Source organism: Pinus tabuliformis, chromosome 4_1 (assembly GCF_031772625.1).
Source record: "Pinus tabuliformis cultivar Carrire ecotype Pingquan chromosome 4_1, CPIR1, whole genome shotgun sequence".
In the NCBI taxonomy this organism is placed as follows: Eukaryota; Viridiplantae; Streptophyta; class Pinopsida; order Pinales; family Pinaceae; genus Pinus; species Pinus tabuliformis.
In genome coordinates this window covers 602,243,360-602,267,354 of record NC_142303.1, presented here as the reverse complement: position 1 = coordinate 602,267,354, position 23,995 = coordinate 602,243,360, and the positions used below count along the sequence as shown (strand labels likewise).

At 36.5% G+C, this 23,995-nt stretch overlaps 1 pseudogene; it reads right to left on the bottom strand.

The window, feature by feature from the left end:
• Positions 1–262: 262 nt before the first annotated feature.
• LOC149177442 (beta-galactosidase 5-like) lies at positions 263–23,485 on the bottom strand (annotated as a pseudogene).
• Positions 23,486–23,995: the final 510 nt, after the last annotated feature.

Below are 23,995 nucleotides of genomic sequence, written 5' to 3'. Positions count from 1 at the left end.
TCCAATAAGGATTCCTTAACCAGAAAACAATCCAATCTCCTGGCAAGTGCAGCTTCACCGATCCTCCAATTACGCCAAGTGGGTCAGAGTCGGGTCATGGGGATATCAATCAAATGGTGATCCTCTAGTAGAGAGTGGATCTCATCTAATAATGTGTCACATTGTGCATTTGTTCCCCAAGATTCTGCATGTCCAAGAGAGAAATTGAGGTCCCCCCTATAATGATGTTCTTGGCTTGCATATAGTCATAATTTAGTAGTTGCTACCAAAATGACACCTTGTTGATATAGGGCCCATATATATTTATAAGCCTCATCTCCCTTCCAACATCTGCTGAGTAAATATCAGCGCCAATGAATCCTTCCCCACCCCAGGAATTCAGTAATCTAATGGACCTAGGATTGTGACCCAATACCAATCCACCAGACCGCCCACGGGCATCCAGTGCAAGAAAATGCCAGCCAGGGGGAAAAGCCTCAAGAATGGGAATAATTTGAGTGTCGGCTGTAAGAGTCTCCTGTAGAAAAACAATGTCCACCAATTCCGATTCCAACATCCGTCGGAAAGCTAGTTTCTTTGCAGGGCTAGCCAAACCTCGACAATTGAAGGAGATCCACTTCATGGGAGACTAGTGGAAAGGGAGGTCAATGCTTTAAGGACCTTGTCTATGGGTTGTTGCCGGCCTTGTGCCACATCTAGTCCAGCCTGGAATATGGATTTTGACATGAAAGAGTGTCTGCCCCGAGAGGTTCTGGAGTGTGGGGCCGAGGGGGTGATACCAATGCCACTACCGTCTCCTGGGGTAAAGCGGGTCAGAGACCAAAGGTTGTAATTGTGACCCCTACTTGAATCAAAGGATGGCTCCGCAGGGGAGAGGGAATCCAGGAGTCCAGTAATGGTAGGGGGGAGGGAGAATAAGTGGGGGCAGAAGAGGCCAATGTGCAAATAACAGGTACAACAACACCATTCGCAGAACAAGGAATACAAACAAATGATAAATAAGGGAGAGATGGAGGTAAAGAGAAAGTACCCGCAACGGAGGCTGTCGTCGCAATAGTTGCATGAGATCTGGTGATATGTGGGGATGGGGGGCGAACATGCTCCATGTGAGCGCCACGAACCGCCTGTGAGTCCAACTCTAGATCCTCCTCGTGTCGAGCGAGTGCCTTACCATGTTGGTCAACAACAGAATTACCAGCAACATGATCAGATCGGGCAACCGATGCAGAGTTGGATGCGAGGAGTGGGAAATCTTTGTATAGGTGTCCAATCTTATGACACCTCCGATAGCAGTAAGGTACCCCCTCATAGTCTAGTATCTGTACCCTGCAAGTGTCCCACCAATGCAACTGCATATTTTCCTCCAGACCTTCCCTGGTGTCAAGATGAACCAGTATATGTGCCATAGACATATTTCCAGATACCATATATGATTTATCATAATCCATGTACCATCCAAGGGCATTCCCAATCCGTTTGAAAACATCTTCCGACCAGAAGTGCAGGGGTAATCCAGGCAAATGAACCCAAATAGGCCCAACCCCAAGGTGTTCTCTCTCGGGATCGAAAAGAGGGCTCCATCATTTGAGCAGTACTGGTGCCATCTCGATGTGCCAATGCTTTGATAGGACCCATGGGATAAAATCAGGCCGATGGAATCAGAGAGAAAACCATCCTCGAGAAAGAGTAACAACTGATGGTAATTCAGTGAGGACCTGCCCCCAAATCTCCAAGACCCATTGTCTTAGTCACGCAACCGAGTAAGCCCTACCTCTGACCCGACCCACCAAGACACGATCAAAGGTCTCCATCACATCCCCCATATGAATGTCATCACCAAAGGTGAGTGAGATTTTCTTCATACCAGCCTTCACCCCTTTGAAATGCTTGGGAAATCGACCCAGTTGACCAAGGGGCGGTTGACTCGGAGGGATGGGGTGGAGGAACCAAGTTAGTAGCCAAATGGGGAGCTCCAGACAAACCCAGATGGGGAGGGTATGAATCTGCAAAATTGTCGGAGGTGTGAGGGTCAGGTATCCGAGAAAAGGGAATAGAAGCGGAGGTTCAAGTGAATGGGGCGGAGAAAAGGACGACATCTGTGGAAGGTAGATGAGCGAAGTCCTAGGGAGATGAGATGAGGGGGATGCAGAGGGAGCGGGGGAGAAAGAGGGTTAAGGTAGGAGGAAAAAAACTGCAGAGAAACCAGAGAGAGTGGGGGTAAATCAGGGACAAGGAGTAAAAAACCGTCCTAGGTATGCCAGGGTTACGACAACGAAGAAGTGGATGGGTTGGTCGATAAGTGTGGTTGCAGAGCCGAAAGCGAAAAAATCGTGTAGTCCGACACCGTGTATACCCCGAGAGCACAGGCTAGGGTTGAAGGAATGGCTAGTGAAATGCTTGTGGAGGAGGCCAACAAATGCAGAGGGAAGACCGACCAGTTGGGGTCCAAAGCAAAAGGGTCCTCAAAATAATCAACAATATCCCCGTCCATGCTAACTGTCAGCTAACAATAATCGCCCTGGGAAATCCCACAATTGACAAATGTCGGGTCAGATAGGAAAAACAGTGCAATTCGTCGTAAACGGGTTGGGAGGGAATGAACGGAGGAGGGTGACTGGAGTGCGGGATGGATAGGTCTGTAACAACACGGTATGAGTGTGCAGTCAAGTCCCATAACCAGGCCGCCATCGCCAGAGCTCCAAAACCCTAATCATATCTCCCTATATATATATATATATACCTACACATTTTAAATATATTTTATAATTTATGAAAATTTAATAATACTAATTTATTCATTTATTGATGAACTCAAAATTGTTCAATATTGTAATAATTTTGATGATTATTTATCTTAGGCTAATAATAAAGACTATATACAATACAGATCTAAATTGTATGTAACAAAAACTTATAATAGTGACCAGAACATTTAATAATGTATACCATTAGTATTTAATAAATTTAGTTGTTTTTATTAAAAATTTTAAGTTTAATAATTTTATGAAAAACTTATATATATATATATATATATATATATATATAACTTGTTTTTTTCATCTTTTCACTTTTTAGAGAAACTATCTCCACATGGTCCTACATCATCATTCGTTGAAATTTTAAAACATTACAAAAATAATATTGTTCCCAATTTATCCATCTATGTATTAACAAATCTTTAATGTCTTTTACTTTAATTTAGGTATATTCAAACTAAGCGGTAGGTACTAGCTACTATGTAGCACTTGTTAGAATCTCAATGTAATTCATAAGAGAATTACTTATCATTTTGTCCAAGGAATATAAAACATAATTCAAACATCGCTCTTGTGAAATTATTTTATTATATATTTTGAAATGTTAATAAATGGGTAGATAATTCAAAGTTTCTTTGATTTATAGTTTTAATAATTTAATTCATAACTATAATTTTGTTATAGTTGTTCTAATCATGCAATATGATTTCATATAACTAAGCGATGAATTTAGTTAAGTTAATAATTCAATAATATAATTATTTTTTGAATTTAGGTTTTTGTGATCCATAACTTTTATGAAGAGAAACTTTTTGGTGATAATCACATAGGAGATAATATTGTCGACGTGTTTCGAACCAACTAGTGTGGTTCATCTTCATGACAAGATGAGGAACCAAATCTCAACATCAAATTGAATAGATGTAGAGATATGTTTACCAACAGTTAGAATATAATAGCTAGTTTTAACTCAAGAAAACTAACTATTATATTCCAACGGCTAGTAAACATATCTCTACATCTATTCAATTTGATGCCAAGATCTGGTTCCTCATCTTGTCCTGAAGATGAAGATGAACCACACTAGTTGGTTCGAAACACGTCGACAAGATTCTCTACTATGTGATTATCACCAAAAAGTTTCTCTTCAGAAAAATATAATTACTATTTTATGAAAGCAATTTGAATGTTAATTAATGAATAATTTACACATTTTCTAATAAATTTAGTCTTTCTTTTTCTAGTTTAATGAATAAGAACATTGTCTATATTGAATTTATCTTTTTTTAATTTGAGAATCATAAATGAATTGAGGAATATTTGTTATTAGAATTCTACTCTAACTCATTTAAATAAATTATTAATGTATGTAGTTCATTAAATAGTTAATTAATAATTATTCATTGTAAGAAGGGTTCTCTTTGTTAATAGAGTTCAAAATAGCAACTCATTGATAAATTGGAAAAATGTTTAAAACTTTGGAGTGTGTGATGGCTATCATGCACAGGGAGACTAGTACTAATAAATCTGTGTTGGAAGCCATCTGAGTCTATTGGATGACTCTGCCCTGGGTTCCTAAAGGATTTTTCAAGAAAATGTGTGAAGTTTACTTAAGATTTTTATGGGCAGGCTCTCGAGAGTACTTCGTCATACCTTGGTCAAATGTGACAAAATTGAAACTTCAAAGGCATTGGGGGGGGTTGGGGATTGAGGAAACTTCCCCTTTTTGCCAAGTTTGTAGCAACTGAAGTTTGGTGGCACCTCCTATCTACAAAGACCCTATGGATTGTGGTGGTACATTTGAAATATATTTCTCCTAATTGAACTAAAGAATGGATCAAGAATCTGGTTGAAGGGGGAAACAATATGTCTATTATTTGGAAGGTGGTGCTTGTTTCCTTCCCCTTGATTGAAGAAGGGTTCTCTTGGAGAATTAGAAATGGTCAAAAGGTCAAAGTTGGATTTGACCCTTGGTTCAACGATGGGAATGCTTACAACCTCCCTTAAGGCTAGGTGGAACATGTTGGAAAATCAAGGTGGATGTAAATGATTGTTGATTCTCCTTAACATGATAATTACTTGTGAACTTTGTTGGCTTCTTATTTAAGTTATTTGTGTTTTATTTCATCCAGAAATTATCAAAATGTAAACATGAAGATCACAAGAGACACAAGATATAGGCTCCACACCAGGACAAAACCCCACAACTAGGGAAAACCCAAAAATCCTCTTCTTATAGAAATAGATCACAATGAGATATCCAACCCAAAACCAAAAAGTCCCTCAAAAGTTCCAAGTCATCCCTCCTCTCCAGTCAAATTCAAATGTAGTCAATCCTTCTTGAAACTAATCAAGATGTAGTCAACCCTTTTCTAGTCAACCTTCTTCAAGACATAGTCAACTTTCTTCAAGTTTTGGTTATGTTACAAAAGATCATATTTCCAGTCATGTTTACGAACTTCAGAAAAATTCAGACCCTCGGCCCTATTGGAGATTTCAGATTCTTGGCTCTATTGGAAACTTTAGAAAGCTTAAGTTCCTTGGCCCTGTCACAATTTGCAGAGTGCTTGCTTTTCCTTCCACAGAAAACTTGTATGCCTTTGCCTTTGAAACTTCACATGTCACTTTATAACATAACCTGAACTTGCTTTTGTTTAGGATGAGGATTCATGCCTATAAATAGTTGTTCTCGCATACAAACATACACGTCCCTTTGAGTGATCTGACTTGACCATTTGGAGGGATGACTTGGTCTTATGGAGGTAATTTTGACTATAAAAAAATATTTTCCTTTTTTCTTACAAAGAGTCCCAATGAACTTTGATTGAAATTAAATTCTTTGACTCAACAAAAACCTAGAAGCATGAAGAACATGCTTGACCTAGACTTGCATGAAACCCATGCCTAAATGAAATTATTTTTCTTCTTTTACATGAAATACAAATTGATACAAGTAAATAAATAATTATGAAGACCGAACCTAGTTATTTTTCCAACGCTCCCTCTTAACTAGGGAGGTATTCATAATGACTCAACAAGTCCATCTCAAGTTGAAATATTCTCATAAGAAGGGATACAAATTTATAAGCATCAAAATATCATCATAGTCAGCATTGTCACATTACCAAAGCCTTGTCAAGTACACTCTATATTTCACAAGATCAAAGCACAATGTTGGGAGGCATTCCATCAGAAACCACACTGCCTCACCAAGGTACATACTCCACCTAGGATACCTAGTGTATATCTACCACCATACCATTTCCCTTAAGGAAATTTCTGTCCATCAAACCATTCTTATCCAAGCCCATGTGACTTAGGATCTCCATCCTAATACATCACATTACGTGACTCGAGAATGATTGTCCAAGATGCTTATCCAATCCATCATTCTCCTTTCCATGTCCATGTAATTGAATTATGATATTAGTCCTAATCTATCATTTTCCCTATCCTTGATGCATGCACTACACTTACGGTTGTTAGTCCCAGCTTAGTACATAACATAGGGAGAACTAGTGTCCAACCTTACTCCATCTCATCCTGAGAGGAGAAATATATGCTCAGTCCCTCTCAACCAAGGATAATTTATCAACATGCCTAAACTTGTGTCAGAATTACTCATACTTCTTTTACATCAGCTACTTGTAGTTGTAGCTTTCTTCTACCAGCCCTCAACCCACTTGTGACTGCTTACCTTGCAACTTTAAGGGCTCCAACTCTACCTCCAAACAGATCATTATCATGTTCATGAGGTCTTCGCCTACATCATCTTCAAATGTGATCATCACTTCTTCTTGCATTGCTTTCTACCTTGAAGATAGTCCATTACACAATTTCTTCAATAGACTGATTATCATAATGTTAGCCAATCCACAACTTGGTTGACCTTTCCAATCAGTCTCTATCAATCAACACAACTTCAAATAATTCTTCCCTCTAGATGTTATTCTCATCCTTTCCAAAGTAGCCAACATCGAGGGTCTTCAAACAAACTTTCTTATCAGTCCTCTAGCTGCCTCTTTAGATGATTGTCTTTATCCCTCTAACTGTCCTATTGTTGTCAGTCCTTAGGGAACCAAAACTATTATTCAATAGCCCCAAGACTTTTATCATAATATATTCACAAAAAAACTCACTTAACAATGAATGTTTGTTGCTTCATTGTCCTTAAGGTTTTTCACACTCAACCCTCTTATTATTTCTTGGCTTCTCTAAGAGTGTTAGACCTAGGGCTTACATAAATTGCCCTTACAACATTCTTCTTGATCCACCAAGATGATAATACTTAGGGCTTACTAGGCCAACCCACTCAACAATGACTTGTTACATAAAATCACAATAATTAGGGCACACTTGGAAACCCACAATAATGATAATATCATATCAAGTCATAGTTTCTAGGGTATCCATACCTGTTATTCAAAACCCTTATGAATAACCTTCCATACTTAGTAGTTCAACAAACATACCTCCTTAGGGAACTCAACATAGCTCCATGGTTTTGATCACAAACTTTTTAGTCCTCTGCAGCTCCACAGTTCGGATCTCCTTCGGCCACCCTAATCACACATATCTTAGTTATCACATATCTAGTTGGTTCTAGGTCTTCTTGTGCATAACTTTATCCTTTTGTCTACACCTTACTACATGCATTTCTATCCAATATTATACAAATTCTCGGTCCTCCTGATGTCTTGAATTCTTCACGGATTCAAGTTTCAATATAAATATAATTTGCTATATGGTTATACTAGCATAACCTTTTCTCAAATCATTGTGCTAGTTTCTCAACAACTGCAACTTCCAATGTCTCGGAACCTTCAATTCTTCAAAGTAAGGCTTTTGGCCCTCTACAAACTTTTGTAACAAATCTCAACTTTTCTCCTAAGGTAACAGAATTTTGTGACCTTGTATTACAGAGAGATATATACCAAAATCATCTTGACGAAACAAATAACAAGAAACCCAAACTTGACTTTTTCTTCACTTTAGGTTGCTCCTGTAGAATTTGGTTGCCTCAAAATGCACTAGAGTTTGTCTTATTATTGTAGCCCTACTAGACCTACTTGGCCTCCATAAGGATTGTCTTTATATGAGATTTCTTGATCAAAATTATCCTTTTCAAAGTTGTTTCATTGCAAGTGAAATCTCTCCATCAGCATGGCTAGATTACAAAACCTAGCTTCCTCCTTGAGAACTTGATCCTTCAAAAAAATCCTTGAGAGAAATCGTATCATTTATGGTGTAGATCTTACTAATGTGAAGTTATGTCTTCTTCAAATCATAGAATAGATTTCATTAATCCTTACTTCAGATCTTGTGTTGACTTAGGATTATTGTCATTCTTTCAAAAATTAATTTGGTTGAATGGTGCTCGGATCATATTGTCATGCTTGCATTGTTTGTAGTTATTTTGCAGACCTTAAATATCTTTTGAAGTTCTTAATACTTCAAGGTATTACTCTTTGGTTAAAATGCTTGTATCATTGAAAATTTTGATCATTCAAATTCGGCTTATTGAGAATAGAAGTGGACTTATATACTTCCTTTTATTTTGTCTCTTACATAATTTCATCATATAACCTTTGGATCTAACCTTCAAATGATCATAGTTATAAAAATTTGCATCAAAGTAAGAGACTAATCATTTTGAGGAGAACATAATTCAATGTTTTAGACTTGAATCAGAATTTCACATCAAAAGGTAATTCATATTAAAGCAACTCTTTCATCAGGCTTGGATTCTTGGATCAGTATCTCAAATAAACTTCATCTTCATTTCAAATGGTACTTGGATTATTTGTTGTATCTAGAATCTTTAAGAATATATGCTTTTATATCAACCCATAGCCAATCTTGTATTGAACTTCAGATCATTCTTGTAGTAGACCTTCTTAGAATGCCAACAACTTGTGATCTTTGGCTCCCTTTACCAACCTTAGCTCTGATACCATGTTGGAAAATAAAGGTGGATGTAAATGAATGTTGATTCTCCTTAACATGATAATTACTTGTGAACATTTTTGGCTTCTTATTTAAATTATTTGTGTTTTCTTTCATCAAGAAATTATCAAAATGTAAACATGAATATGACAAGAGACACAAGATATAGGCTCCATGCTAGGGAAAAATCACACAACTGGGGAAAACCCAAACAATCCTCTTATTATAGAATCAAATCATAATGAGGTATACAACCCAAAACTAAAAACTCCCTCAAAAGTTCCAAGACAACCCTCCTCTCCAGTCAAAGTTAAATGTAGCCTATCCTTCTTAAAACTGATCAAGATGTAGTCAAACCTCTTCTAGTCAACCTTCTTCAAGACATAGTCAACTTTCTTCAAGTTTTAGTTTTGTTACAAAAGATTATATTTTCGGTCCTATTTACAAACTTTAGAAAACTTCAGACCCTCGGCCTCGTTGGAGACTTCATATTCTCGGCTCTATTGGAGAATTCAGACTCTTAGCTCTATTGAAAACTTTAGAAAGCTTCAGTTCCTCGGTCCTATCACAATTTCCAGTGCTTTCTTTTCCTTCCACGAAAAACTTATATGTCTTTACCTTTGAAACTTCGCATGCCACTTAAAAACATAACCCAAATTTGCTTTTCTTTAGGATGAGGATTCACGCCTATAAATAGTTGTTCTCACATATGACCAAACACATCCCTTTGAGTGAGCCAACTTGACCATTTGGACTGCCGACTTGGTCTTATGGAGGTCAATTTGACTAAGAAAAATATTTTCCTTTTTCTTACAAAAAGTCCTATTCGACTTTAACTAAAATTTAATTATTTGACTCAACGAAAACCTAGAAGCATGAAGAACATGTTTGACCTAGACTTGAGCATGAAACCCATGCTTAAATAAAACCCTTTTTCTTCTTTTACATGAAATACAAATTGATACAAGTACATAAATAATTATGAAGATCAAACCTAGTTATTTTTCCAATAGACATTTACTCAAAAGTGGGTATTTTACCTTAAATCATGTGGCGTATTAGGCAAGAAGGCATCTTTGGGCCCAGGGATGGATGTCATAAGATCAACTGGAAATTGATGAAGGTTACGTTGAGGCTTGGAGGACCTACACCACTATGTTGCATTCATCACACGTTCACTTAATGGATAGGGAAGACGAATTGGTCTGGTCCCACTCTCCATTCGGTGATTACACTTTGAAGATGGGTTATCTCCACTTGATTGTTGAAAGATTGATAAGTTACCTTAGTTGGTCATGGAAACCGTTGTGGAAGATAAAATTCCCAACTAAAGCTTATGTTATGAAACCAACTCAAGAAAAGATAGAAAAGATAGATCAACGCCTTAGAATTCAGCCTCTTCAAGGGGGCAACCTCCTTTACATTACATAAATGAACAATTCTTGGATGATACAAATGACAAAACCTCCTTTCTATATATAGGAGTCTAAGGAGTCACAATATAATCTAGCCGACCTAACAATAATAATATAAAGCCACAAAAATAACAATAGAGGGATTCTATGGGGCACAGAAATAACAATATGGGGGTAATAAGGGCACAACAATATAAATAAGGGGTATAACTACAATAGTAATGGGGTAATCACTAGTATTATAGGGACCCAACATGCCCCTCTCCTTCAAAAAAGTGTTGTCCTCAACGCTTGAGTAGTTCTGGATACTTCTGCATAAAATTCTCATCCTCCCATGTGGAATCTTCAGCGGATAAGTTCTTCCACTTGATAAGATACTCTGAAATTGATCGATTTCGTAGCTGTCGAGTTCTTGTTTCTGTGACTGCTTCCGGTTCCAATATAATTTTTCCTTCCTCGTCAAGTTCTGGCAATATTGTTTGAATTGGGAGCTTGTCACCTATAACCTTCTTTAAACATGAAACATGGAAAACTGGGTGCAATCGAGAAGCTGCAGGAAGCTCCAATTTGTATGCCATAGTACCAATCTTTTGCAACACCTTGTACGGACCATAATACTTTGGTGATAATTTATTATCCTTCTTAGCTTGCTTTAGGGACATTTGCTTATATGGTTGTAGCCGTAGGAATACCCAATCACCTACATCAAAACTTCTTTCACTGCGATGTTGATCTGCCTGTTGTTTCATTCTATTTTGTGCCAACACGAGGTTATCCTTTAAGAGTTGGAGGACTTGTTGTTGATGTTCGATGTGATGTTCCACTGCCTGAACCTTAGAATTTTCTCTTAAATATGATGTGATGGATGGTGGTTGATACCCATAAAGTGCCATAAATGGGGTCATTTTTGTTGCTGTATGGAAGGAAGTGTTATACCACCATTCAGCCAGAGGCAACCATTTGACCCATTGTGTCTGTTTATCAGATACAAAGCAACGAAGATATCCTTCCAAACATTTGTTTACTATCTCAGTTTGCCCATCAGATTGAGGATGATAAGATGAGCTATGAGCTAACTGAGTACCAAGACAAGAAAATAATTCTGTCCAAAAATTTCCAGTGAAAATGGGATCTCTGTCACTTACAATAATCTTTGGGTTTCCATGTAGCTTTTGAACTGTTTCCATAAATGCAGTAGAAACTGTACTGGCTTTAAATGGATGTGATAATGCACAAAAGTGTGCATACTTGGTAAGTCTGTCAACTACCACCATGATGACACTCTTTCCCTCAGACTTGGGTAAACCTGTGATAAAATCCATTGAAACCTCCTCCCAACGTTGGCTTGGAATGGATAAAGGTTGTAATAGACCCGGTGTCTTAATTGTTTCAACTTTATTTTGTTGGCAAACCAAACATTCCGCCACAAACTTTTGAATATCTGATTTAAGGCCATCCCAAAAAAATTCCTTCTTAACCCTGTGGTAAGTTTTTAAAAATCCTGAGTGCCCTCCTAAGGGAGAAGTGTGCAATTCCATAAGAATCTTTTGTTTTAGCTGGGAATTCTTACAGAGGTATAAGCGATCTTTGTACCATAACGAATCATTTTGCCAGCTAAATGTATCAGAAGTACTGGAATCTTGTTGTAGCTTTCGAATAAGTGCCCACACTTCTTCGTCATTCTTCCATTCCTCCCTTGCTTCGTTTATCCAATCTGGTTGGATAATAGAAATGGCACACAACAATGCTTCCACATCCTCATCCTTTCTTGAGAGTGCATCTGCCACCACATTTTGCTTCCCTTTTTTGTAGATGATTTCAAAGTCATAACCCAACATCTTTGTGACCCACTTTTGTTGCTCTTCAGAGGATAATCTTTGTTCTAAAAAGTATTTAAGGCTATCATGATCCGTTTTTACCTTGAAGTGTCTTCCCATTAGGTAGGGTCGCCATTTCTTAAGTGCATGGAGTATTGCCAACATTTCCTTCTCATAAATAGCTTTGCTTAAAAACTTTCCCTTGATTGGACGACTTTCAAAAGCAATGGGTCTTTCATCTTGCATTAGAACAACACCAATTCCATTTCCTGAAGCATCACATTCCACAATAAAGGTTTTTGTGAAGTCCGGTGTAGCTAAGACCGGTGCTTGGCACATTGCCTCTTTAAGATGTTCAAAGGCCTTTGTTGCTTCCGGAGTCCATGAAAATGAATCTTTCTTCAATAATGTTGTTAGAGGTGCTGCTATTCTCCCATAATTCTTAACAAACTTGCGATAATACCCTGTCAACCCAAGAAATCCTCGCAGATGCTTTATGGATGTGGGGATTTTCCATTCCTTAATGGCTTTAATTTTGCTAGGGTCTACCTTAACTCCTTCATGAGATACAATATGACCCAAATATTCCACCTCCTGGACTCCAAAGAAACATTTGGATCTTTTTGCATATAATTGTTTCTCCTCCAATAGTTGTAGCACCCTGTCAACATGTTCAACATGATCCTTCCAAGACTTGCTGTAGATTAGTATATCATCAAAAAATACTAACACAAATTTTCTAAGGAATGGTTTGAAAATTGAATTCATCAAACCTTGAAATGTTGAAGGTGCATTGGTAAGGCCAAAAGGCATGACCAAAAATTCATAATGACCCTCATGAGTTCTAAATGCCGTTTTCGGAATGTCTTCAATCTTCATTCTGATTTGATGATATCCCGAACGAAGATCCAACTTGGTGAAGTAAATTGATCCATGCAATTCATCCAGTAATTCATCAATGACAGGAATGGGGAACTTATCTTTAATAGTGAGCTTGTTGAGCTCCCTATAATCTGGACACATGCGCCATGATCCATCCTTCTTGTGCACCAATACTACTGGAGCTGAGAAAGAACTTTGACTCGGTTGAATTATACCAGCCTCTAGCATTTCTGCAACCATACGTTCAATTTCACTTTTTTGGACATAGGGATATCTGTACGGCCTGATGTTTGGAGGAACACTTCCTGGAATCAGATGAATAGCATGATCATGATCACGCATAGGTGGGAGACCTTTGGGAGTCTCAAATACCTTGGAATGATTGTCCAGGACTTTTTGGAGATCTGGAGAAATAGATGATTCCAATGTGGAAACATCTAGCGAACATAATTGTGCAATTACACCTCTTTGCTCCTTTTTTAGAAGCTTTGTCATGCCATTAGAGCTGATTATCTTTCCTGGTTTCCCTGCAATACCCCTTAATTCAACTTCCTTTCCTTCCGTAGAAAATTTGATGAAAAGTTCTTGAAAATTAAAAGCTATTGTACCCAAGGATTGTAGCCATTGGACTCCTAGTACAACATCAGCACCTCCCATTGGAATGGAAAGCATTGGGCTAGTCAATACATATTCTCCCATGGATAGCTTGATATTATGGCACTTTCCAGAGCAATTTATTGTTCCTCCATTTGCAATCATCACTTGACACTCTGGTGCTGGATATAGGAAGCAATTCAATTCTTTTGCTACCCTACAATGAATAAAATTGTGGGTGCTTCCTGAATCAATCAACACTATTACCTTTTTCTTCTTGATTTGTCCTTCTATCTTGATGGTTTGAGGAGTGGTAATTCCCGCCAATGCATTACAAGATATGGTCGGATTTATTTGTTCTTCATCTAGGCTTTGTTCCTGGAGTATATCCTCTTCTTTTGACCTTTCTTGCTCCTTTTCTTCTTCCTCTTCACAATCTATGTAGAATAATTTCTTCTCAGCACACTTATGACCTTTAGTGTATTTGCTATCACAACTGTAACAAAGCCCTTTTGCTCTTTTTTCTTCCAATTGTTGTGGTGTCAACCTTATAGGTTGTGGAAGACTAGGGGCAACAACACTTCCGTCTTTATAGTTGTGAGTGGTATGCTTCCTGGTTGCCATAATTTTGCTTTCCATTTTTCTTGCTAACCTGAATGCCTTCTCTAATGAATCAGGTTCCCAAAGGCGAACATCATGTTGGATATTATCCTTTAAAGACCCTATGAACACATCAATCCTATGCTCCTCTGGAATATCTTTTACCCTTATGTTCAATTTTTGGAACTCCTCAATGTGCTCCATTATTGAACCCTTTTGTTTGAGACTTATCAATTGGCTAAAAAAAGTGTTGCTTTTTGTATCCTCATAATGTGCTATCAATTCTTCCGTAAAAATTGCCCAAGTGATAAATTGTTTACGAGAGCAAAGCCATTGATACCATACAAACTGATTTGGTTCCAAATATACAGTTGCCATACGTACCTTTTGTGTGTTTTGCACATTATTGAGATCGAAGAATTGCTCCATCTGTAATATCCATGTGGCGGGATCCTTGCCATCAAACTTCCTCATATCGATTTTTGGAATATGGTGATTCTTCGATCCAACATTAGCGTCTATGGAATCATGATTAACATTTCTTTTGTTCTCATCATGAGTTTCCTTTACTACCTTTTCACCATTAGTGACCCTTTCTTGTAGCAACTTCTTCAATTCTTCCATGTCTGTCTTCAAATCTATCTTCAAATCATCCATCTTAGCTTCCATGCCCTTTATCTTAGATTCCACTCCATTTATCTTAGATTCCACGCCACTTATCTTAGCTTCTGTTAGCTTTTGTGAGCGTGACATTTGTTGCACTTGTTCTTGTAATTTTGATATATCATGTAGCATTTCTTCCTCTTCTTCATGAGTCATGCTAGAGCTTTCAGGTTCCTTACTAGGTGTTTGCATTTTCTTTCCTCGGGGCATCAGTTACCGATAATAATGCTTTACTATGCCCTTTGAATTCCGTTAAACCAAGCTTACACAAAAATTAAAAAAAAACTACACACCTTTTTTCACTTTATAGAAGCCTGATATTGAATCTGATGTATCTCTGTAATTTCGGATCATCCAGTTCTGAAATTGCTACCTGTAGTAGCCTTCTGCGTCCTCTTTCCAATGCCACAAGTCTGAGCCAAATTGGATTCTCCAAGGAAGAGTTATGTGAAATCTCCCACAGTGACTTGCTTTTAGACTGGTTCAGTAGAGCGAACTTGTACGACGTGCCACGAGTCACTGTTTCAACCTTTGAATCTGAAACACACACAAAAGAAACTACAGTCCGTCCTCTTTCTGTACCTTCTTACGAAATTTCAATCCGATCCCCAGAGAGAAAGTTATGACGATTTTCCCCAGGTCACCTGTTTTGAATGTAATTCAGGAGTCTGCAAAAAGACCAACTTCCTCAGATCATATCTCCGCAAATATCACGCGAAAAGCTCTGAAATTCGGACCCAAGGTTCAGCGCGATTTCTTCTCAAATGGGTTTTTTTTGCGACTTCTGAAACGTCACAGAAAAAAAGTTATAGCGAAAATGCCACGATGACCTGTTTGGAGCAGCGAAACCCTAGAATCCAAAGCTCTGATACCAAATGTTATGAAACCAGCTCAAGAAAAGATAGAAAAGATAGATCAACGCCTTAGAATTCAGCCTCTTCGAGGGGGCAACCTCCTTTACATTACATAAATGAACAATTCTTGGATGATACAAATGACAAAACCTCCTTTCTATATATAGGAGTCTAAGGAGTCACAATATAATCCAGCCGACCTAACAATAATAATATAAAGCCACAAAAATAACAATAGAGGGATTCTATGGGGCACAGAAATAACAATATGGGGGTAATAGGGGCACAACAATATAAATAAGGGGTATAACTACAATAGTAATGGGGTAATCACTAGTATTATAGGGACCCAACAGCTTAATTGTTTATGTGGTGTTTGTTAGAGAACAAGGTGTTGACCTAAGATAATCTCCAGAAAATAGAAGGTCAGGGTTGTAATATTTTGTAAGGCTAAGAAAAAAGCAATTTATCACATGTTCATTGAATGTTTCTTCACAAAGTACATATGGATTGTTTACTACAACAAGTTTCTGCTGCCAAGTTCCTGGCATAGAGAGAGACTATTGGAGGCATGACAAGCCTGGATCGAAAATAGAGTAGTTAAAAATTTCAAGGTGGTGCATCTACTCTTGTGTTGGGGAAATTAGTTATCAATGAACAAGGCCATTTTCTAGAATTCTCATTCATGCCCAGACCGATTGGTGGCACAATGCCTTGCAATTTTCTCCAGTCTACCCCAGAAATATAGACCCATAGTTGTTAGAGAGGTAATTGTAGAAGAAGTAGACAAGTCGAGACCGTGGGATTTTTTTGATGGGGCCTTTAAAGGGGAGGAAAGAATATGTGGGTGGGGGGAGGGGGGAGGCAGTGGTTTACTTATCTGAGAACCATGTTTTCACCTTAGAAATGGGTTTGGGAAGGGGCTCAAATAATTACGCTGAACTCATGGCACTTAAGAAACTACTTCTTTTCGCCAAGGAAAAGGTTATCCTTATCTTAAGGTATTTGGGGAGTATTTGATTGCAATCATTTGGATCAAAGGGGTTCAAAGGTTTTACAGCCATCATCCTTTACATTTAGTTGAGGTGTTACATACCAGTATAGATCCAACTTAACCACAGATATACCAAGAGTTGAGAGGGATCGAATCTCATTATATGCAAACCTCCTTTTAGAATTCAAAACTTGAAGAAATATTTACATGCCCCTTTTAGTGCTTGATAAATTCGGGATTAAGATGGACCTATAGTGGGTTTTGGTCTCTTTCTCTATATATAGACCATGTGTAATTTTCATTATTTAAATTGTGTTTCTAAATAAGTTATTAATATTAATATTTTATATTAAAAATTGAATGAATTACACATTTCCCTCTTATTAAGAAGTAATTAAATTATTTTACCTTTAATTACTTTTTGCTTTTGAGCTCTAAAATATTTTTACCAATGTGAACATTAACACACACACATAGACATCGAAATATTTTATTTATAACATTTAACATAGGCATCAAAATACTTTATTTATAACTCCTAGAGTGAAAGTGAAATATTTTTACCACATCTTTTTCATATTGGATTGTATTATTAACAATGAACCAAGTGAGCACAATGAGAATGGGATTATTGATGTTGTATAATGCTTTTAATTAAAACTAACCAAATGTGTATAATTATTTATGTTTTTATTATAGCCGACAACGTTTTTTTATTCAAAATATTTTTTAAAGGGACATGTTCCAACTCCAAGTTGATCACAAATGAAATTACACACCTCCTTCATACTGGATTGTAGAATGAGCCTCTCGGCTCAATCAAGATCAGAAGATGGATCACTTATCTAAAACACGCCTTCAGTAGGATCATGGAAGACCACTGATTAAGGAAAACATAGGTGAAGGGAATTTTGAATACTATCATCGTTCTTTTATAGAGGTGGACCTCAACGCTAGTTTTAAAATATGTATCAGTGACACTTTTGTTAAAGTTATAAGAGGTAGATAGTTCTATGTTGTAGATATTTGCATTTTAAAATATTTCAACATTTTCACATTACATTCACCCCATATCATCATAAGAAATTACATAGAGAGAACATTGATATTAAAAATGCAACGAAACAATAAGGAACATTAGAAGAAAAGCCTATGCAATAGAGAAACTAGGATTTTTTGTCAGTGACCAGGGAAAAACCCCACAAGGAGCAAAACCCATAATCAATTCTTCTTCTTCTTATATATTCATCAAATGTTCAACTAAGATACAATCCAATAGTATAATTATAATGAAACACAATTCTTTCAACATCAATCACATTAGGCCTCCTAGGGCCAACCCTGGATCATACAAGATCCTCATGAGATGGCAGCAGACAAGCCTATCAAGGAGGCATTCACAAGCCCTCCACAAGACCTCTGATAGGTCTCCTAGTGATCAACAAATGAAACCATAAGGGTTGCCTCCATATCATTGTCACAAGTAGCATATATCTCTATCTCAAGTAGCATACATGTTACTGCCATAGGAGCACATGTCACTGTTATGTATCATGGTCATATCATTGTCACTTGTTATTGTTATAAGTATCACTGCCATACAGGGGAATCATAAGAACAAGTATCACTGACATGCATTATTGTCCAATCACAGAAGATTAGGGCACATATAAACCCTTATCACAGAGTTGCTCCTTCTTAGCACATAGGGACTTCACAACACTGCCCACTTCTACGACATTGCTGCTCCAAAGATGACAAAATTAGGACTTGGAGGTTGCCCTCTTATCACTGACCTCTCTACAACTCAATGAATTAGGGATTAATAACTAGCCCTCTTAGCTCCCTGTTAGCTCCTTCAAAAGTCAACCCTTAGGGCTCCACAATATTTCCCACACATAGTGAAAAATCTTCCTATTTGTGCATTATACTAGGGTTCTCCTAGTTGCTCTCTAAAATCCCTCCACCATTGTACACAAGATGTTACAAACTTGTCCAACCTAGACCTACGCTACCTTGCAAATCAACAACTTAAGAAGAGAATTACATGCCTCTTAGGACATTAACCTATTCCCATAAAAAACGTATCCATGTGCACACTTTAGCTCTACATTTTTTACCCTGATTAGGGCACCTATACAATTGTATGTTAGCCCTACAACTCGGCCTCCAAACCACTTCGATACTTGTGCAAACCATTCTCCTTTAGTCATGATCTCCTGCATTGTCCTACTATGGATCTCGACCACTAATCACAGGTATGCTCGAAGGTGGAATGACCTCATATTTTCTTACGTTTAGGGCTCAACCCCTTGCAACATACATAGAAACTTTGGCCCTGTTATCAAGAGAAATACATCACCAAAACATGCATATAATTGTCCCTTCCAACTCGTCCAACAAGCTACCTATCTTGGCTTAGATCAATCACAAGAAAAGACATCAAAACCTTCTTCTCTCCACTTCGGCTAGGGCTCTCAAGGCTACAACTACCTCATAAGTTTTTTTTACCTTTTATGTGATGCACTTGATGTGTTTTAAATGAGCCAAAAGGTGGACTAATATATAGGCATTTGATTGGGTGAAAGGGTGCCACCAATAATGGAGCCGGCCTAAACTTGTGCCATAAATTATTTTTTCATCTATTTATTTGCCACATAATTACTTGAGTCGACTTGAGTATTTTCCCAACAATAATGATAAGGTGACAAGCCGACTTGCACAAGATGATATGATAATTTCCATTTAATTTATTCTTGGGGCGGAGTGGTTCCCCTTGGGAAAATTGGATTTATCTTGGGAAAATCCATCCCGAAGCTACCCAAATTTTAACACTCCCTCTCAGCTAGGGAGGAATTTTCTACTGCACCATAAGTCTCATCTCAAATGCACATGTCTCAACATAAGAGAATATTATCTCATCTCATGTGAACAATGATGACTTGATCCATAGAATAAGAAGAATGATCCACACGACAATAAGAGAGATCAATTTACCACAACCAAGTCTATGGTAGTCATAAATGACCTTGGTAAATATCACACACACCCTATGCCCACTGATTGACCCTCACCCAACTTGATCCTCAGTAATCAAGTGCTATAACACTTGCATCCAATACTTGGGGAGATCAATTTACCTTAATCAATTCCATGAAAATCACGCCCGACTTTCGTAAAGATCATACACACCTAAGTCTCCTTACCCACTCGCTAGATGGGTGGCAATCCCAACAAGCTTAACCAAGGAAAATTTGAAGAACCCCCTCTAAATTTATATGTATAATAAATGGGTGAATCCCCATGATATATAGGAAAAATGGAAGGTGATTTTATCAATAATATAATATGTATATATAAATTTTCTGGCGAATCTCTCACCAGATTATATTATCCTGTAAAATCATGGCAAACCTTTTACTAAATTATAAAATCTTGTAAGATCTTGGCGAATCTTTCACTGAATAATAAAACTTTGTAAAGTCAGATTTATTGACCATAATTTTGAATTAATAATTGTTATTATAAAAAAAAATTAAGTTTTAAAAACTCATACTATTTATTCAAAACTAAAAATAGGAGGAGGAAAGCTATGATTCTATTAATTATGAATGCGAAAAAAAAAAACTATTGTTGTGTTTCATGTAATATAATTGAACACACAACCACCTAATAATGTTACATTTTCCTAAATGTAATATTAGTAGAGACACCTTTATTCAAATTAGACAAATATATCTCCTTGGAGGAGAAGATAAGTAATGTCCATGCTGATGGCAGGTCATTTTGTCTCTGCACCTCTAAAATAAACAAGATTTGTTTTACAATTTTATCCTATATTCAAATAAGACAAAATTATCTTCTCAAAGAAGAAAAGTGACATCCATCTTGTTAACAAGCCATTTTGTCTCTGCAACTCTAAGATAAACAAACTTTGTTTCACAGTTTTATCCTTAGCAGAAAGAAATTGATCTAAATGCATCAAATATTAATAAAAGATGAAACAACAGAAATAACTTTTCATGAAGTGAACTGGAACTGTTTCAAATTTCTTGCACATTCCTGGAGTTCTAAGTTTATAACATCAATTATTTTGTCTTTATAGCTCTTGATGTAATGAGTTCGGCCTTAGTGTTAAAACGCCATGTACTTTTAAACTGAAAATTTATTCATTAACATAAATAGGGTAGTGTATGAATTAATACATTAATTGTCGCACAAGTTTAAGCAAAGGCTACCTATGATCATGGAAGCAACTCAAACTACTTAAAGGAGGACACTAGCCATCAAACGAAAAAAATGTGATCACTTGTAAACATGAATCCTAATCTCGCTCCATATTCTACACTCACTATAAATAATTCGATGAGAGAAATTTTCCATGGAGAATGATGCAATTCAAGAAAGGAATGCAAATAGCTCAACCAATCACCCATTTGGCCAATTTGGAATTTGAAAGGTTGAGAGCGGGAATTTGAACACCCCATGAAAACTCAACTAATTAGCATTCAAAGGGTCCCATGAGGAGTTCACAATGCACATAGTCATTGCCATAAATTTCCCATCGATGGTCAAAATGGGGAGCTTCATTGTTGTTCTTTTGAAGTTGATATGAAAGTGAAGCAATAATATGTTCAAAACTAAAGTTTACCATCGATGTATATAAAATGTTTCAAATGAGTTCTTTCAAATAGTGATAGAAATTCAATCAACACAACAAGGGGAACAAACTAACTCAAACTCCAATAGCGCATTGCTATTATGAATAAATATTGCATGCTAACATGGAGGAAGCTACAACTTATAGACATAGGTATATTTCAGTTGTTTGAAATCTGTCCAGCAAAAAAATAAAAGGCATGGAACATAAGCAACAAGTTAAAAGGTTTTGAAACCAACATGTAGACCAATAGTTATACTCAAGAGAGAAATTTTGTTTGTTCCAATATTTAAATTGACATCTGATGAAAACCTCACTTTCGGGTCCTCCCTCCTTCCATACTCACTCCATGAAAGCATCCAAGAAAAATTTAAATCCAATTTGGAGAACCCTGGAAGAAGTATAACTCTATGTTCTCTATACTCTTGATTTATTCTAGGAAAAAGCATCACTATCATAAACTAGAATTTCTAGTTATTTGATGGTATGAAACTTGGCACAACAACATGTTTAAAAGTGTATAATTATAGCTAAATTTTAATGCTAAATAAGCAAATGCTTGCAAGATCACCATTTATGAAGACATGTAATGCAACGCATGTTAACTGTATAGTAAGGATTGGGAGACCACCATTCTTTATAAAGGGTTCATCTTCATCAACTTCCACATTGCTCACGACATGATTTAATTACTGTCTAGGAATGCATGAAGCCATGAAATGCCTGTGAATTAAAACTTTACATTTAAATCAAAGCCTAATGAACTAAGCATCATCAGATACCCTTCCTGTCAATTTTATATAGGTAGCATGTTGAAAACCACAACATCGATACAGTTGAAATGAGGATAAATAACATATATTTAAGACAAACTATAAAATAGTATAATTACATGGGAAGGCAACAACAAATTTATAAATCCAATGATTCATGTTAGTACTCCTCTTCTCCCAATTATGAGGTCTGAGTTTTTTTTTTTTTTTTTTTTTTTAGTTTTTTTTTTTTTTTTGCGAGTTTCACACACATTCAATGCATGGGCTAGTACAAGTATGATAAATGAGCAAGAGATAATTCAATATAGGAAAGGAAAAAGATGCAAAAATTCAGATACATATATCAATCTTAACAAAGAAGGTAGCAACCCATGAATAATCAAAAGTAACAATATTAACATACAATTTGAAAGTTCAAATTAAAAAAGATACAAAATTCAAATCTAAGCAAGCTCTTTCCCAAGGACAATCCACTAAAATTTTCAACTCTAACCACACTAATTGGAATCAATCAAGGAAAAACTTCAATGATAAAACATAGTAAGGAAACTATGGTGTCTCACCTTTTTATGTACCACAAGTAATCAATATTATCTCTTGTAATGTTTATCTACTCTACCAAACCCACTGCAGTGATGGGATTCTCTTCAAAAGAGGCAATCTTTTTATCAATAGATTCCCAAGAAACCCCTCCAACAAGTTCCATTTTCATTTGTGATGTTTGTACGTCAACATATTACATTGAAAGAATCATCTTTTAAGTGGATTCTATAGTAACACGTGCATGTAGATTTGGTAAAAGAGAGGCCAAACACACCTCATTATCCAAGGTAGAAAAGTAGTGCATTGAACTACAAATCTTAATGTTAGACACCAATAGAAAATGTTGAATTAGAAAATAGAACAATTTCCATAGAATTTATCACCCATGATACCCAATCTATTAATAATTTAATATAATATTGAGCATGTGACATGCTACAATATACATACATGCAAGCCATGCATCAACAAAACCATAACAGAAACAAAATGCATATTTTCTATTTTATTATCAACTGCTCTCTAAGATATCAAACACACATTCTTTCATCTGCTATCAACTGGACCAGTGGGTAACTTGATTAATTGTTTGGTGCATATAAGCAGTTATTGTAAACTAAGTCTAGATTCTATACTTACATTTTGCTAGTTTATGCTCAAATTAGAATAAAGAGCTTGCAACAAAAGTTATCAACATCGAGATAAGTTTGTGCATCAACTTTAACAAGTTTCATGAGCCTCAATAATTTGAGATAGAGAAAAAAAAGGGGCTAAAATCACAACTCTAATAACTCAAGGTTATCATATTTGCAATATTGAAAACCACATTTTTGCAATTAGGGAGAATGCTAACAGAACACAGAGTTATTTTATAGGGTTGATCGTTAAAGATGACTCTTCCAACATTATTTGAATTCTAATTTACAAGAAAGGCAACATCACAATTTCCAGCTATTGCATAATATACATAAGCCTGAATAGGAAACATCTAAGTCAGTTTTGTCCTACATATCATCCTTTAAGAAAGTAGGAGAAACTTTTCTATTTTATGTCTACCAGAGTGTGTAGAAGAAAATCTTAATTGCAGAACTGCAATAATGAGTGTGCTTCATTGGTTTTGTTTTAAAGGGGATCACTTTATATAAAATTGCATGGGCATTTGACATTTGTTACCTTCGAAGGCTTGAACTGTAGCCAAACCTGGTGAAATTCTTTTTGTTATTTGAGGTACCCTTCAAACTTATTAATCAAAGCCTTAATTAAACCATTGCCCTGTTTCTTCCAGGGAACTTATGTAAGTTGTGGGACTTTATTTAGAATGTTAAGTTTTACCAATCAATAACATTGTTTATTTCCATAAATCATACATGGTCCTTTCCTTGCCAGAGGGCTTAAAGTGGAGCACTTGGATGTTGCATGTTTTCATGGATGCTTAGTATTTCACTGCAAGAGGTTTGAGATGTAGTGAAATCTGTGCAATTCATTTTGTCACTAAACA